The sequence below is a fragment of the Haemaphysalis longicornis genome, unplaced genomic scaffold (assembly GCF_048455015.1).
Source record: "Haemaphysalis longicornis isolate Haplotype H1 unplaced genomic scaffold, Haemaphysalis longicornis Haplotype H1 scaffold_13, whole genome shotgun sequence".
Classification (NCBI taxonomy): Eukaryota; Metazoa; Arthropoda; class Arachnida; order Ixodida; family Ixodidae; genus Haemaphysalis; species Haemaphysalis longicornis.
This window is the reverse complement of record NW_027526233.1, coordinates 68,528,176-68,545,034: the sequence shown is the minus strand read 5'-3', so window position 1 is coordinate 68,545,034 and position 16,859 is coordinate 68,528,176. Positions and strand designations below refer to the sequence as shown.

The following is a 16,859-nucleotide window of genomic DNA, read 5'->3' as shown; positions in this document are numbered from 1 at the left end:
CGTGCAAGCTCCGCTTCAGTATGTTAGTAGTGCATTCTAGACTGTGGGATCTGTAGTCGCATATTTTGACGTGTGTCGGTATATGTATGTTCCGTTCAGAATTTATGGAGCATGTAGTCTTAAGTTTGTGCGAAGGGCGAACAACGAAACGCACAATGCTTTTTAACTGTACATAGAAGCTCTAGTTACAGCTGTGACCTGTGCTACCCACTTATGATGCCTGCTTCGCTTATATTTATGTCAGCAAGGCAGGTACAGACTGCTTCCAAATAATTGCCACATTTACAGCAGAAAAGTGCCGCACTGTTTTGTGTTTGCATTCGGCGTTAGGATACGATGATGTGCTGTTTTATGCTCAGTTTGGCCTTTGGGTGAAAATCTGTTTTATACCCAACCATCCCGGATTTTCTGTTTCTACTAGTGGAACAGCTGCACCATAGCTACTTTTACCTTCCAACCACTCTTCAAGAGCTCATTGGTACGTGCATCAGTTCTGGGTGCGAAGACCACAAGGACATTAAACAGACAGGACGGGCGCTACTTGCAACCGATTTATTTAGGGTATGTCGATCAGGTATAAGAAGCATAAAAAAGGTCACAGGATCAGGTATAAGAAGCATAAAAAAAGGTCACAGGCGTTTGGCAAGAGCACATTCCTTGGAGTAGATTGATAAAGAGGGGGCTCACTCACAAATTGTTCTTTCATTTGATACGAAACATTTGTTACATTATGTGCCATTACATCCGTGCTTTCTTCCACTATTTTTCTTTTTGTCAACTTGGGTGCACAATTACAATGTTGCACTCAAACGGCCAGTGTAATTTTCTACTGATGGTGCACATTTTCAAGTGGTCCCTGATACATCAGCTGATTTGGCCAATGAAAGCTTTATGTCAAGTCAAAGGTGTCTCATCGCACGACTAACAAGGGGCTTAGCATGCTTCTTACCACAAATTTTGTGCATCTTTCCTTGTGTTATTGTTGCACAAAGCATGGCACACTTTAAAGGTACCGAAAACACTGTCGGAAGATTTCATCTGGAGGCGACCTTTTTAAAGTTGTGCACATTTCGGTGCGACCTTGGTATGATCTTGGAAAAAGTTTTATTTCAAAAATGGTCTGCAGTAGCCGTTGGTGACACAGCTTATGCCTTATAAGAGTCACAGCCAAGATGTTTAGAGGACTACACAACAGATAACGTTTCCACCTGCACTATTTTTATGCGGGAGCACTAGGTTCCCCACTTTGTAATGTTGTGCCCGCTGTTGAGTGAAGCCTGTCATTCAAGCCTGTGTGTGCCCTGAATAGTGGTGCATGCTCTCTCAGGGATTGGCAAGGACAGGGTACTGTTATAGTGTGGAGGCACTAGGAGCAGGGTCCATCTGGACCCACTTAGTGAGTGCTGTAGCTGCACAGGATGCGCAGCGGACGATAGTGCGGAGAGACGGTTAGCATTATATATATATACATTAAGACAAACTCGAGGGGACGGCGAAAATTTGTATTACCAGAAATTTGTCTTCAGCGGACGTTATTGCGTTGTTGATGTTACAAGTGAACAAAAGTGTTGTTCATCTTAATCATGGCACATGGAGTTCATCTTAAGCGGAGTCTGGTACTTGTAGAGGTGTGAAGCCTTGGGAAAAAGGAGCTGAGCATGGCCAGTGGTCAATTTACTACGACAGCAAAGAGGGAAGCCACCAACTTGGAGGGCGGAAAAAGCGGGGAGCCCCAGCTCGGGGAATCAACACGGCTTTGTGAGAGAGGTGCAGTTTTCTTACAATATATATATCCGGATTCTGGCCTGTGTGGCTTTATTGCCTCATGCTTGTGCAATGTATTGGCCCCACAGGCTCCACTGGCGGAAGGACAGGCCAACTATTTCAACTGATATCGAAGCTCAGTGTCACACACAGTCGTCGTACTGAACAAAAAACAAATCAGAACGATGACCAAGCTGTGCTTCCTCCACTCAAGCGCTCCTACTTGCACTTCCTGTAGTCAAATGACTTCCAAACTCTTCTTTATAATGGAGGATATGTAGTTCACAGAAAACAATGAAAATGAAGTGCCGACTGTGCATGCTACATCAGATTGCGAAAACAAAAACATTGTCTTCCAAAGGAATTAGATGCACTACTCCTGCGATATTCCTTTTTTCTAGAAGTGTACAATGATAAAATTCGGTACTGCAAATCACGTGCAAGTAGAAAAAGTAACTGCAAATATAATAAATTGTGTCGGAATATGAATATCATTGGTTTAGTGTAACAGCTTTGAAAGCTGAGATCAAAGATAACTTGGGCAATCACGACCTAAACGAGAGTGTGTGCACTGATTAGAAAATGGTAAAAAAAAGGTGAAGAAAAGACAGCGGAGCAGTGAACAAAATTTGGCACACATGGATGTGGTTCTTCAACATGCTGTGAATAGCAGTATATATTTGACTGGATGCAGTCCTTCCAGTCATTCAAAAGAGGCCCTTGCTATGCATGCCTACTAGGACCAGGATGTTACTGCAGGCATTGCCAACAATAACTCAATGTCTTGCTCATGCCGTTCTCTTGAGTAGATGGTTCTTCCCAGCTCATAAACTCTGTACTGGTAACATTCCACTTCATCTAATGTACACCAGAGTGAACAAATTGGCTTTGGGCAAGGTTTTGCATGCATTAGGCTTTCTTGCATGGCGTAGGTGTCGTGCCATAAAGCCGACCTGAGCAGGCGTGTCTTGCGGTAACCCACTGTAACTGCCCAGCAACTAGGATGTTTTGTTGCCATCATCGAAGACATGGGCTCAATCCCAGCTGTGGCAGCCATTTTTCTGGTAGAGGTGGAAAAGAAAACCTCCGTATAGAGACTTCGCTGCACATTTCAAGGCCCCCAAGTGGTACAACTTGATCCATAGCTCCTAATGTGGTGTCCTTCAAGGAGCATGTGCAGCTTCAGCACGTAAAACAAAGCCCCCTCCCCCCCTCCTGCAAAAAGGATACTTATTTCAGCTGTTGAGGTCACTTAACTACGTTAGACTAATAGAGGACCTTTACTTTCAGATTTTGTATTGACTTAGAAATTTGGTGCTCCCTTGACAGACCGGTGTTTGATCGCAGCCCTTCAGGATTTAGGGTATTTCTTTCAACAGTGAGCAAACCATGGTGTACACCAGATATTGCCATTTCAGGCAAGAGCTGACAGGTAGATAATGCTATCGGTCGCAGTGAAAAGTTGTGCCACCTCTAAACATTTTGGTGAAGTTGTCATCCCAATAATGTTACGACTGGGAACTTTTAAATTTGTAATAGTGCCGTGGAGGCCTTTCCTGCCAGCTAGTGTACACAGACGAACTGACGACTCTTCAGTAAAAATATTGTCTGACTTAATGAAAAATAATGTAGGATTTATGGCTTGCTTTGCTGCCATATTTTCATTTCAATCTGTTAAGCAGGACCTGGCAGTCGGTTACTTGTAGAATTGACACTTGGTTGATTGATTGATTTTAGGGTTTAACACGCCGACGCAATGCAGGCGATGAGGTGCACCGTAGTGGAGGGCTCCAGATTAATTTTGACCACCTGGGGATCTTTAACGTGCGCCGAAATCTCATACACACGGCGTTTTTGCTTTTCGCCTCCATCAGAAAAGTGGTCGCCGCTGCCGGGAACCGAACCCGCGACTTTGTGCTCAGCAGCGCAACGCCTTAGCCACTGAGCCACCGCGGCGGGTAGAACTGACACTTGGACAAGCAGATACAAACTATAATGACAAGATGCAACACAAAAAAAGGAATCGCACTAGTAAATAAATTTTATTCATAACAATCCACACAAATATATACACCGACATACACTTGTAATGCAGGTTTTATGCTATAAGGCGTACAACTGCAATTAACAAATATATTTGTGTCATTTGTGTGCTTACATTGAGGTGTACAAAACTGTAGGCACCAAAAACAATAGCAATGGCCATGAAAGGCACACGTACCCATTGAAAATTATATTCTGGCATTGGAGAAATATTCTGACATGGAGAAATTAAATTCTATATAACTGCACTTCAACAACAATACATAAACAATCCATGTGGATTATGTGTATAGTCAGCTGAAGTGGATGAAAGACAGGATCTATCCATCGCCGCTGTTTTTTTTACTTTGCCGTGGCTAAAACCACGACTGGCTTCACAGATATTGACCTACCTGAGGCAGCCAGCGACAATGGGGGCCAGTGTGCCAAAAAATTGCTGGGTAGGAGCGGCACGCCCCGTCAGGAGGGGCTAAATAATCTCCAACCTCACCAGCTTCGCTTTTCTCACAGTGTGACTGCTGGCCCAAGATGTAGTGGCTGTAACAATCAGTACCGACCGTTCCAGTCAGTATGTATATCACCGGTCAGCACCTCGAATTCAGCACTTAGTCACAAGTCAGTATCAGTCAGCCGGACCCGATTCTCACCTATGCAGAAGTCAAAGTGCAGAACTAAACCACACAGGTACTATATCTGCCTGCTTGACTACCATTATTAATTTTTGAGCATATCCGTTCATTCAAACGTTCAGAACCTTTACCAACTTTGTCTTTACATGGAGCTTTTTTTTGGCATGACGCTCATTTGCGCACATGCGGAAACGCTTGAGTGTGTGCAAAACAGTTCCAACTTGGCCATATTTCAAGCGTGGCAACGCCGTCATTCTTGCGCGGAAGCATAATGTTTTGCAGTAGCAGGAGCACTACTCGACAAAAATTTCTTCAGGGGCTGTGGCGCTTTCAGATAAGCTGCGCCCCTCTTGTAGCACCTTCCTCAAGGTGGCTTGCCAGCCCTACAAGTGACCGAGTTGGGTATACAACAGTTGACCCCGGTCAAGGCCGGCAATGAGAACCGTACATGTAGTTATCTTCAGGATATCTTTTTGAGCCACGCCCTCGTACCAAAGTGATAGGAACCAAAATAAAAAATGCTTTGGCCATGTCGCTGCTGGCCATGTCGCACGCAAAGAAAAAAGATTAGCAGTGTTAATAATTCTTTGCAAAACTATTCTTTTTTGCACTTTGGCAGGGCATGAGCAACAAAATCACTGAATCACTCCACAGCAATCACTTTCTTCTTGCTCCGCAAGTGTCCTGGCTCTAACACGCAGCTCAAAGAGATGAGGCACCCTACTCCGCTGACCATGAACAGAAGTTGGGCTCCAGCAACATAACAAGTGGTGCCAAGTTTATACCAAGTTTGTTGCGTCTTGGCTTGTGGCTCCCTGGGAGTAACAGGTCCTGGCAAAAAATGGGCAGTAACAGTTAGACAAATGATTGCAAGGAGAAAAAAAATCAATTTCTCCTTTTACAGGATTACATGGCACAATGAAAGTTCACATATATGCATGAGCAATCACACACGCACTCCGTAAAAGAGGGTCCATGTCAATGAGGCATGGGTGACATAACACTGCCCCTTTGGAAGGGGCAATGTTATGCTCTTCATCTTGCTGGATGACGTGGCCAGCATGTCAAAGATGGCAAGACCGAGAGAAGGAATGATGATGCGGAAGGGAGACAGCGGCATTCTACTCGTTCGTAACTGTCACACATAAGAAGCTGCATCACGCTTCCATGACTTTCTTACACTAGTGAGGACCACATCTGCTTCTTGTAAGCACAGTCGTGATCCCACTCATCATTCCCAACTCTCTCATTAGTGGGGTGCGGCTCCTCCCCTGAGTTAGTGATGGCTGTGACAGTGTGTAGTGATGCAAGTAGTACAGATAAATTTTAGTATAAGTTTGCTAGGTGCCCTACCTTATTGAATTGCACCTGTCATTTTGTCAACCTGTGGCATATTTTGTATACATACGCAGTAGTGGCATAGGCAAGATGCATAAACTTGTGTATAGCTTCTTAGCCAACGCCTTTTGGCCTTGGCCACTACAACACCAGCCAGAATAAATTGTGGTGGAGGAACTCCTGACGTTGTACTGTGGATCCGGGCAAATTTTGATACAGTCAGGCACACATCACATTTCTGATAAAATGTGGCACTCCCCAGCATTCAGCTGAGCGACAGTGGGCCCACAGTACTGGATGCATTGCATGGGCATTTAGAACGTAACGACACCCTGCAGTGTATGGGGATAGCATTCCAGCTTACTCCATTGTGGGGTAATATTTGACAGCTGAAGCAAAAACCACCATAATTGTTTGGCCATCGAAGTCAACCAACGTGTAAGCAAGGTGCTCACTGCATGTTGCAAAACATGCAAACGTCTATTGCAATCTCGTCCTGTCTATTATGTTCGGTTATTATGCACGCTTTCAGTGTTTAATCAAATCGTGATTGATTTGATTTCGTGAGAAGTTGATTTGATTTTAATCAACTTCTAAATTTCGCTACGCATTCCCATTGAACGTCCGCAATACCCGCAGCTGCGCCACCGATGTGTGCAACATTTGTGAGCGTCGCCCTCGCCTTACCGCGGACAAATTTACCCGTAAATTTCAACCTCATAAAAATCAGATTTCATCACATTTAAATGTTTTCAAAAGAATGTTCGATCACTGACTGATTCGCACTCTCTCACTCACAAGACATCCAATCGTCATCGCATCGTCACAAATTCTCGAAGCGAAGATCGGCAAATCGTAACGGTAATTCTTCGCTGTTTTCAACGATATCGATGCAACCAGGCAGGTTTCATTCACGGCAAATCATGCCTGAACATCAAAGGAGTACTATAAAAACAACGGCACAGCCGCAAGCAATGAAGCAACCAAGTTACAGCCACGGGACGTGCAACAACGCCGGTAAGCAGGTCGGCCGATTCCACTGGTATTTGTACTATACACAGCTTAACAGTAGAGAATCGCTAGGCTTCGAAGCTATTTGGGCTTCGGGTGCGTCACTTAAGCTCGAAAACCTCGTAATATAGACCGTAAATAATTATTAAGCGGTATTTGAGGTCGATAACTCACTTGCCGTACACAGACATGGGCGCCGCCATCTTGGAAGTTTGTTTACATCAATGTTACCAGACGAGCAATGACATTTCACTAAATTAAAAGGCCACTTACAATTATTGCGATTTTGGGTACTCATTAAGCTTAAAAACAAAGCCAAAGTAGCATGGTATTCATCCACAAAACACAAAATTCGCTGTTGCAAATTATGGTGAAATGAGAATGCGCTTGTAGCAATTGTGTCACCATAATGGATTGGCAGAAAATTTTAATGCATACAAGGTATTTTTATTTAGTTATGCTGTCTTTCAGTGGGTGAGCACGCTCACTGTCCTGTGTCGCGCTGCTTCTGCGGACCGTGTGGCTTGCTGCTAGAGTTGTCTTTCAAAAAGTCCGGCATTCATTCGTTCATTTCTGTGACCAGCCACCAGTAACAGACATGTTTTCACTCGTTTTTTCCATATGCTGCAAGCTATGTTCAATCAGGTGTGTGTGGCACCTTAGGTAAGCTTCCACACATTTCTACATTCTCCAGATGTGTGAAATAGAACAAGCTGGCTTTTCCGCCAGATTCATGGCTCACACAAGAAAACTGGCGCTCAACTAAGAATAGCTTGTTCTGTTTGGTTTATTTCAGAAACAATGATTTCTTCTATGGTTTGAGCATTGTTGGACAAATACACTGGCACATTGGAGTCCAGCATGATGATACCATTGCCCACTGTGCGTATAAAGATAAAGGAGCATTTAAAAAGTTGGAATGCAAAATAAATGTTCTGAGCTATGTCGGCAGTCCATGCGTGTTTTGTCCTCCATTGCAGTTTGTACAGAGTGATTTTGATATGATTGGTAGCAGAATATGTGACACTGAATTTGCTCACCACTGGCTGCACTTGAAGAAATCGCAAACATGATAATACGTAACTAGTATACTGTGAATCTCTCTGAACACTGAGCTAGAAATAATTCTCAAAAGGAAAAAAAAAGAGTAAAGAAAGAAAGGGAAAAAAAAAAGGTTGCTCAAGATTACAATACCCCAAATGCAAAATCGGAGCGCAGTGCAAACTGCAGTCTTCTCGGTGACGGCGCGTAGCTGCTGTGTCTCAGAAGTGACCGCGTCATCAGTGAACACACGACAGCGGGCGCAACTCTGGTGTTTTATCACAGTGCATCACTGCCGCCAAGCATGTCTCACGCGGCCTCTGCTTACTGCCCTCCCCCTCACACTTTCAGCATACTTTCCTCCTCCACCTTCCTGTTTGCTCTATCTCATTTATCTCTGGTGCCCTCTTCTTCATTCGGTTACACCGAAGCCGACAGTGATGTGAGCCTCCACCTTCCTGTTTGCTCTATCTCATTTATCTCTGGTGCCCTCTTTATTCGGTTACACCGAAGCCGACAGTGACGTGAAACCACAGAAGCGAAGTGGGCACTTAAGGGGTGCCCTCTAAATAAGAAATGGCAAGCAGATTACCTTAGAAAGCTGTGTTTCAATGAAATTTCTTTTATACCTAACCTATCCTAACCTTGTAGCTGAACAGTTGGCATTGTTCAATTTACCCCAGTCAGCAAAAGCATGATATACAGCTGTTTAACTCCAGCCCTTGTTCATTTTTGAAAAGTGTTTTTTTCGTTCTTTCCTTACTTTTTTTGCTGCTCCAGCAGCGCTGGGAGCATGAGCACGCAAGAAAAAATGTTTATATGTATTTCACATGAAAAGTTGTATGGCCATGACACCTTTAACTTGCATTACAAATTTCCTGCTTCACTTTAACCAAAGCAATTGAATAATTATGTGAAGCATCAGTTTTACATTTAAAAATGGGTAAAATAAGCAAGTCCACCAAGGCAATAAATATTTTAAAGACAAAATGAAATGTCTATTTATATGTTATGTTAAAGTTGGGAAAATTAATATTCTTCATGATTAGTGTTTGCTATTAATTCAATTTGCAACATTGTTTACTGTTTGAAGCATTTATAATTTACAAAAATTCCTTGGGGCACATAGTCTGCTTATGTGGTTTTGAAATAACAAGCATTGTGGCTTCAGCTGGCATTATATGCTTCCTGCACTTTGGTCTTGTCATTGTACTTGCCTGGTCAACCAAAGTTAGCTGGTGCAGAATCTAGCAGTACACCCGACGTCAAGCACATTCCATACCAAGACGTGGTGCTAGTAACTCCAATACCTTTGAGAAACATCATGTAAACTGATAGGTTCACCTGGCGTGCTGAGGCACAATTATGTTGTCTCCCAACAGCTCCGACAAATACCAGGCAATCTGATGGCTCCAGATGGGAGGTTATTGAGCCACGCAGTCTTGTAAGAGCCACCAAGGACTTGCTTTCGTTTTTTATGTTATTTCTCCTTTTAGCACACTTTTGTTCATAAGCCATGCTCCACGCGTACCTGATAAATATCAGGGCCATTCACTGCTTATAACACTAAATATTTCGCCTCATGGAGCAGATAAGGCTTGCACCTCATTAATAATGATGATGATAACTGATAGTGGTATCCCTTTTGTAGCGGGGTGATGACATGTCATCTTACCAAAAAAAAACTAATATACCTGTGTTTTACACGCATTTAATACTAGCTCTGCTCTTAGGGCAGGCACAAAAAAACTTATTAGGCACAGAATACTTATTCTTTCTGTTACACGTGGTAGCTGTCCTAGGCAATATTCCCGTCTGCTTTTCATCCACCAGCATTCTATTAGAATATCTTCCATTTGTCGCCTCGACAACCCTGAAGTTGACTTCCTCTGTGCTACCCTGAAACCCTGCGGCTTCTGGAAGCCAAACATTTCCCTCTAGGTTTGGATGGATACCCTCGCATTCAAACACTATGTGCCGCATAGTTTGTTTCTTTTCCGCAGACCGCGCATACCCCATCACTTTGTGTATACTTTCCCACAAAGCTCTTAGTTCACAAGCAATCTGTCCTAGCCCCAAGAAGCAAAATGCTTCCCTTAGAATTATTGTAGAAATTTTCCTTTCTATTGTTCAATTTCTCAGCCCTGTACATTTCTAACGACGTTTTAGCTTCCATTTCTTCTCTCCATTTATTCATTTCTATCTGCCTTGCCTCCTTTTGGTTGCTTTGGCTGTCTTAGCTTCTCCACTGTTGTTTCTGCATTTCATCTAGTCCTCCTTAACCACTGCGTGTCCACGCTTTTCATGTATATGTACCTGAAAACCTTAGCTGTCCACCTACGTCGATCCATTGCTCTCAGCCTCCTCTCAAAACATATTTTACTCTGAGCTTCTCGAACTGGAAATGCCGCTCAGGCCATTCCTCTGTGCACTGCTTCGTTACTTGTTTTTCCATGCGCTCCTAAGGGCAAATGGCCTACTGTTCTCTGGTTCACTTCAAGGTCTGATTTTAAGCTTTTTAATACAGAAATAAAAGTTGGCTCTGCCGCACAACATGCAAACTTACAAGCCTCACTGCATGGCTTGTTCCTTGGGGTAGGTTTTTTAGCACGACACCAAAGCCATGCAAGAAAGCGTACCACAAAAGCCTTGCACAAAAGTGGAACTCTTGCAGCCAATGTTGGCTGCAAGAGTTGGCTGCAACCAATATATTGGTTAATTTGAAGTTACTTAGCATAAAAAAAAAGAGAATGTGAAAGCAATTGAAAAAACAAATGTTCGCGGATAACGCAATCTCACTGGTAGTAACCCACAACAAAGAAACTTGTAATGCTTCATGTGAAGGAAGGGAATGTGAAAATTGCAGTTAAAGGCTGTGGGATAAAGAGAACAGAATTGGGGCTGCTGCGATTACGGCCATTTTGGACCTCTCGTCGCGGCAAACAAGAACACAGAAAAATCAGATGGCGAATAACTTCACCGTATGAAATTTCAGACGTCGTTATACGCTGGCACAGCCAGGTAGATGGCAGTGCCGCTGATGCTTTCGAATTATTGGACATTCCAAAAAAATTGGCCAGTGACCGTGTACAGCGCTCGGCGATTGAAACGCGATACTCGGAGCGCGTGGCTGCCGGTGCTTGTTGCGTTACAGGTGAGCGCTTGTGAAAGCGAGCTGACGCATTATGGTATACGGTGAGGGTGAGAGCATTTGTGACGCATGCTTAGTGCATCTGGGAGACAGCCCTTCAGTGCGTGGTTCTTGATGGCGCCATAGGGGTGCTACATGCCATGGCTTCAAAACGCTGTGCCTGCGTGCTGCGAAGCTGGGCGAGCGGGCACTGCGCGCATTATGAAGAATTTGAATGCACATTTATCGCGATGTGTTATCGTGTCCCGGCGCAGCATGCAGCTGCAGCGTTTTGAAGCCATGGCATGTAGCACCCCTATGGCGCCGCCAAGAACCACACACTGAAGGGCTGTCTCCCGGATGCACTAAGCATGCGTCACAAACGCTCTCACCCTCATCGTATACCACAATGCATCAGCTCGCTTTCACAAGCGCTCACCTGTGGCGCAACAAGCACCGGCAGCCACGCGCTCAGAGTATCGCGCTTCAATTGCTGAGCACTGTACGTAGAGATCGAAGTCAAACATTATGATTAATTTTTCATCGAGGAATTTGGCATCACTACTCGTTTAAAAGCACCTTTTGTTACATAAAAACTTCCACACACCTATAAGGTTGCAATCAAGAAATGCGAGGCCTGAATAAAACGGAACACTCGGTGGATGAGTGTGAGAGGAAAACCTATGGGCAACAGATGGATTTGGATAAAGCAGGATAGGAGAAATGGGAAATGGAGCAGACAGGCCTCTGTTCTGGAGTGTACACAAATAGACTCAGGATGATGACTACGGCATGAGCAATGCGAGAAAAATTCTCGTCTGGCGATGTGGGGCCGGTCAAGGAGTGCCCCGTGTCAGCAAAAAAGTAGCGATGGCTACCTATTCTTCGATTACCTGAGGCTCCTTTAATCTTAAAACCCCACTTGCATTGCTTGAGGAAATTTTTGCCGAAACGCAATTTCATTAGTAAATTGCAATAAATAACTGACTTCTAAAACGACCATGTACAGCAACCTCTGTAGTGCAGTCTTAGCGATAAAAAAAAAGAAACAGCAGCTTTGAATGCACTCAACACCAATGTTTGGGCACCAAATGTGAGTGCATTAGGTGGGTGCACCACATGGTACGCAGTATTTGTTCATTGTTAGCATCGAGTGTCTCCATTTCACTTTCCCCTGAACAGAATAAGTCGCGGCATGTATCCTGTGGAATCCATTCCATCTTCTAACTCCTGCATGCGAGCGCTAGGAATTCTCAATTATGTTTCCTAAAAAATTACAACAGAAATTGTGGTAACAGGTGCAAATTGTATTTTTACACACACACACACACACACACACACACACACACACACACACACACGCACGCACGCTTATATAATCCAGCTTCTCAACAGGAATATACTTTCACTGCACTGTCCCTACGAAAGACAGACTGCGAAGCGCAGATTTTGCGAAATACTTACACCCGCAACGAGAACAGTGACGCCCTTAGCCCAAGGCATCGACAAGCAGTCTCTTGAGGTAGGTCTGTCTCTCTTTAGAAACAGCGCAGGTCACCCGTCGGCCACTCGTACACGTGCACCGGCTGTAGTGGAAATTTTCGACCAGCCCCTGTAATGGAAGCAGTGAGCAACGTTTCGATGACATAAGATACCGAAATAAATACCTCCGAAACTGTGCCCGCTTTGCATTTGTGCATGCAACCCAGAACCCCTGTTATGCTTACTCAGGCTGTGAACGTTCACCTCGGTGTAATAACTGTCACCAGTAGTAAGCATAGTGACACCATAGCTAGCAGATTCGAGCTCAGTTACGCATATGAGCCCGTAAGAAAAAAAAAATCACGACGCTACGCTTGCGGGTGTGCGTTCGCAAGAAATATGGCACGTAGCTTACCCACTTTAAAATGAGCCTACACGTCTACCACGAGCCCCTATGCCAGCAACACCTTGTGTGTTTTCTTCGGGGTATAAAAAGCGCAATATCAGATGACTAAACACTTACCTCCTGACGAGCTTGTCGCTACCACCGACGTAGACGGCCACGAAATCGAGCTCGCTAAGTCTCCGCCTTTGTGTCGTCGAAGCTGAATGTTTGCAGTTGAGGCGCAGACTGACGTGAGGCTCGGCAGCACCCTAGGAACGTCAGCTGGAATAACAGCTGCCATTTCAAACCACAACAGCGTACAAGCCGTCCGTCCGTTCCGTTGAAACGGTGCCGCAAAAGCACGGATAGACGAACAAGAAACAAGAAATGCACAAAACAACGTCGTCAGCGTTGTCAGCATGGCCAAAGCCCCTCGATTTTTCACACCAAAGTTGGAGAGATTTTGAGGCCAAAAAGACAGCGTTGCCAGCATAGTTGGGTGCGTTTAGGCCGATTTGGCGGCGGTTGTGGTCAGGTTTTAGTCGGATGCATATTGCCCCGGCTTACGGCGCCGCGAAATGTGCGGCAATTTGCAGCAGGCGCAGTTTCGCATGCGTGCTGTTTAAAGCATGTTTCCTACCGAAACAAATTATAGTTTCAACTGCTTTCAAGTCAGCGATCATGGAACATACAAATAACATGCAGTATTTTGCTTTTATGTTTGGCAATGAAATAGAAATTATTTGTTTGGCGTAACCGCAACATAAGAGGGCAGTACAAGCCTCTCCATGACAAAGAGAACCCAATGCATGGCATTTGTCCATACTTGTCCTAGTAAGCTGTTGGGTCACATGATCGAACTCAAGAGAAAAATAACAATGAAAAGTGACTATTTAGCTCATTACAGCGCTGATTGCAGTCGAGCTTGACGAATGAGTGAATCGGCGACATCGGTGCGCTCCGCGGTTATCAGGCGTAGCCCTTCGCTGCTCTTATGTGTCATAGAAGCGATGGTCGCGGCCGTCTTTTTCTGTGATCACGCCCTAAGCTTGTAACATAGCAGCAGACGATGGCGTGGCTGCGGTGGCGGCAGGGAAGGTGATAACGCAACAAAGCTTGCATTGAAGCAGAGAGCCCAGCTATGTTAATAAAGCGATTGAAAGAAATAAATAGATACGGTAAAAATTGTGTGATGTTCTTTAGCTCGACATCCGCCTTTCGCTCGCTTTTGGATCAACGTTACTCAATCGCCTTGTGGTGTTGGCGTCAAATTTGACCTCCAGAAATGTGTTTTTCTTGTCAGCCTCAGCTACCGTCTTGATTTTTATAGTACATGCCAAGTGTTTTTATATCTTTCTTGCACAATATTTGATACCTTGGTAGCGATCTTTATGAGTGACTCGTCAAATTACACTGCATGTCGTCATAGCTATAGGTGCAGCACGTCACTGATTGCTTACGTCGTGCTTACGCAAAAAAACATGGGCGAAATGCCGGCAATTTGTGCAGTCGAGAACAGGGCCCCAGGGGCCCTATTCTCGACTGCACAAATTGCCGGCAATTCAGGCAATTTTCCGGAAGTCTTTTCTGATTGACTTGCAATTTTGGTCACGTGCTTCCGGTTGACAAAGCGGTTGTGTGTGCTGTCGTCATTTTGACGTTTCATGTCGTCGACAAACACCAGTTCTAAAGTTTCCCTTATTTCTCGTTACTAAAGGCGCATAATTCTTGGCCGGCAATGAAAAACCAGACTAAATGCCGCGGACATGACAACGTAAGCCTGGCTTTGCTATTCAACAACAATACTGCTTGTAATACATACCCCCTCTGTGATTGGCTGAGAAGGCGTGACGTAATTTAAACAGTTGGCGGGAACGATTACGTCATGCATTGGCAACTTCAGCCTGCGTAAAAGTGACGTAATGCTACGTAACAGCTTGAAAATGGCGGCTGTTTTTGTCGCAAAATACAAGCAAAATAGGGCACAATATTGCCCCGGCTTACGGCGCCGCGAAATGTGCGGCAATTTGCAGCAGGCGCAGTTTCGCATGCGCGCTGTTTAAAGCATGTTTCCTACCGAAACAAATTATAGTTTCAACTGCTTCCAAGTCAGCGATCATGGAGCATACAAATAACGTGCAGTATTTTGCTTTTATGTCTGGCAATAAAATAAAAATTATTTGTTTGGCGTAACCGCAACATAAGAGGGCAGTACAAGCCTCTCCATGACAAAGAGAACCCAATGCATGGCATTTGTCCATACTCGTCCTAGTAAGCTGTTGGGTCACATGATCGAACTCAAGAGAAAAATAACAAAGAAAAGTGACTATTTGGTTCATTACAGCGTTGATTACAGTCGAGCTTGACGAATGAGTGAATCGGCGACATCGGTGCGCTCCGCGGTTATCAGGCGCAGCGCTTCGCTGCTGTTATGTGTCATAGAACCGATGGTCGCGGCCGTTTTTTTTTGTGATCACGCCATAAACTTGTAACATAGCAGCAGACGATGGCGTGGCGGCGGTGGCGGCAGGGAAGGTAACGCAACAAAGCTTGCATTGAAGCAGAGAGCCCAGCTATGTTAATAAAGCGATTGAAAGAAATAAATAGATACGGTAAAAATTGTGTGATGTTCTTTAGCTCGACATCCGCCTTTCGCTCGCTTTTGGATCAACGTTACTCAATCGCCTTGTGGTGTTGGCGTCAAATTTGACCTCCAGAAATGTGTTTTTCTTGTCAGCCTCAGCTACCGTCTTGATTTTTATAGTACATGCCAAGTGTTTTTATATCTTTCTTGCACAATATTTGATACCTTGGTAGCGATCTTTATGAGTGACTCGTCAAATTACACTGCATGTCGTCATAGCTATAGGTGCAGCACGTCACTGATTGCTTACGTCGTGCTTACGCAAAAAAACATGGGCGAAATGCCGGCAATTTGTGCAGTCGAGAACAGGGCCCCAGGGGCCCTATTCTCGACTGCACAAATTGCCGGCAATTCAGGCAATTTTCCGGAAGTCTTTTCTGATTGACTTGCAATTTTGGTCACGTGCTTCCGGTTGACAAAGCGGTTGTGTGTGCTGTCGTCATTTTGACGTTTCATGTCGTCGACAAACACCAGTTCTAAAGTTTCCCTTATTTCTCGTTACTAAAGGCGCATAATTCTTGGCCGGCAATGAAAAACCAGACTAAATGCCGCGGACATGACAACGTAAGCCTGGCTTTGCTATTCAACAACAATACTGCTTGTAATACATACCCCCTCTGTGATTGGCTGAGAAGGCGTGACGTAATTTAAACAGTTGGCGGGAACGATTACGTCATGCATTGGCAACTTCAGCCTGCGTAAAAGTGACGTAATGCTACGTAACAGCTTGAAAATGGCGGCTGTTTTTGTCGCAAAATACAAGCAAAATAGGGCACAATATTGCCCCGGCTTACGGCGCCGCGAAATGTGCGGCAATTTGCAGCAGGCGCAGTTTCGCATGCGCGCTGTTTAAAGCATGTTTCCTACCGAAACAAATTATAGTTTCAACTGCTTCCAAGTCAGCGATCATGGAGCATACAAATAACGTGCAGTATTTTGCTTTTATGTCTGGCAATAAAATAAAAATTATTTGTTTGGCGTAACCGCAACATAAGAGGGCAGTACAAGCCTCTCCATGACAAAGAGAACCCAATGCATGGCATTTGTCCATACTCGTCCTAGTAAGCTGTTGGGTCACATGATCGAACTCAAGAGAAAAATAACAAAGAAAAGTGACTATTTGGTTCATTACAGCGTTGATTACAGTCGAGCTTGACGAATGAGTGAATCGGCGACATCGGTGCGCTCCGCGGTTATCAGGCGCAGCGCTTCGCTGCTGTTATGTGTCATAGAACCGATGGTCGCGGCCGTTTTTTTTTGTGATCACGCCATAAACTTGTAACATAGCAGCAGACGATGGCGTGGCGGCGGTGGCGGCAGAGAAGGTAACGCAACAAAGCTTGCATTGAAGCAGAGAGCCCAGCTATGGTAAAAATAGACACGGTAAAAAAA

General features: G+C 44.6%; 1 long non-coding RNA gene across 1 annotated transcript; it reads right to left on the bottom strand.

Moving 5' to 3' along the window:
- Window positions 1–5,115: 5,115 nt before the first annotated feature.
- LOC144164085 (uncharacterized) lies at window positions 5,116–13,163 on the bottom strand. The gene is made up of 3 exons (XR_013321040.1): window positions 12,962–13,163; window positions 12,421–12,568; window positions 5,116–5,267 (listed from the first exon to the last, which is right to left on the bottom strand). It is a non-coding gene; the product is annotated as an uncharacterized LOC144164085 (long non-coding RNA).
- Window positions 13,164–16,859: the final 3,696 nt, after the last annotated feature.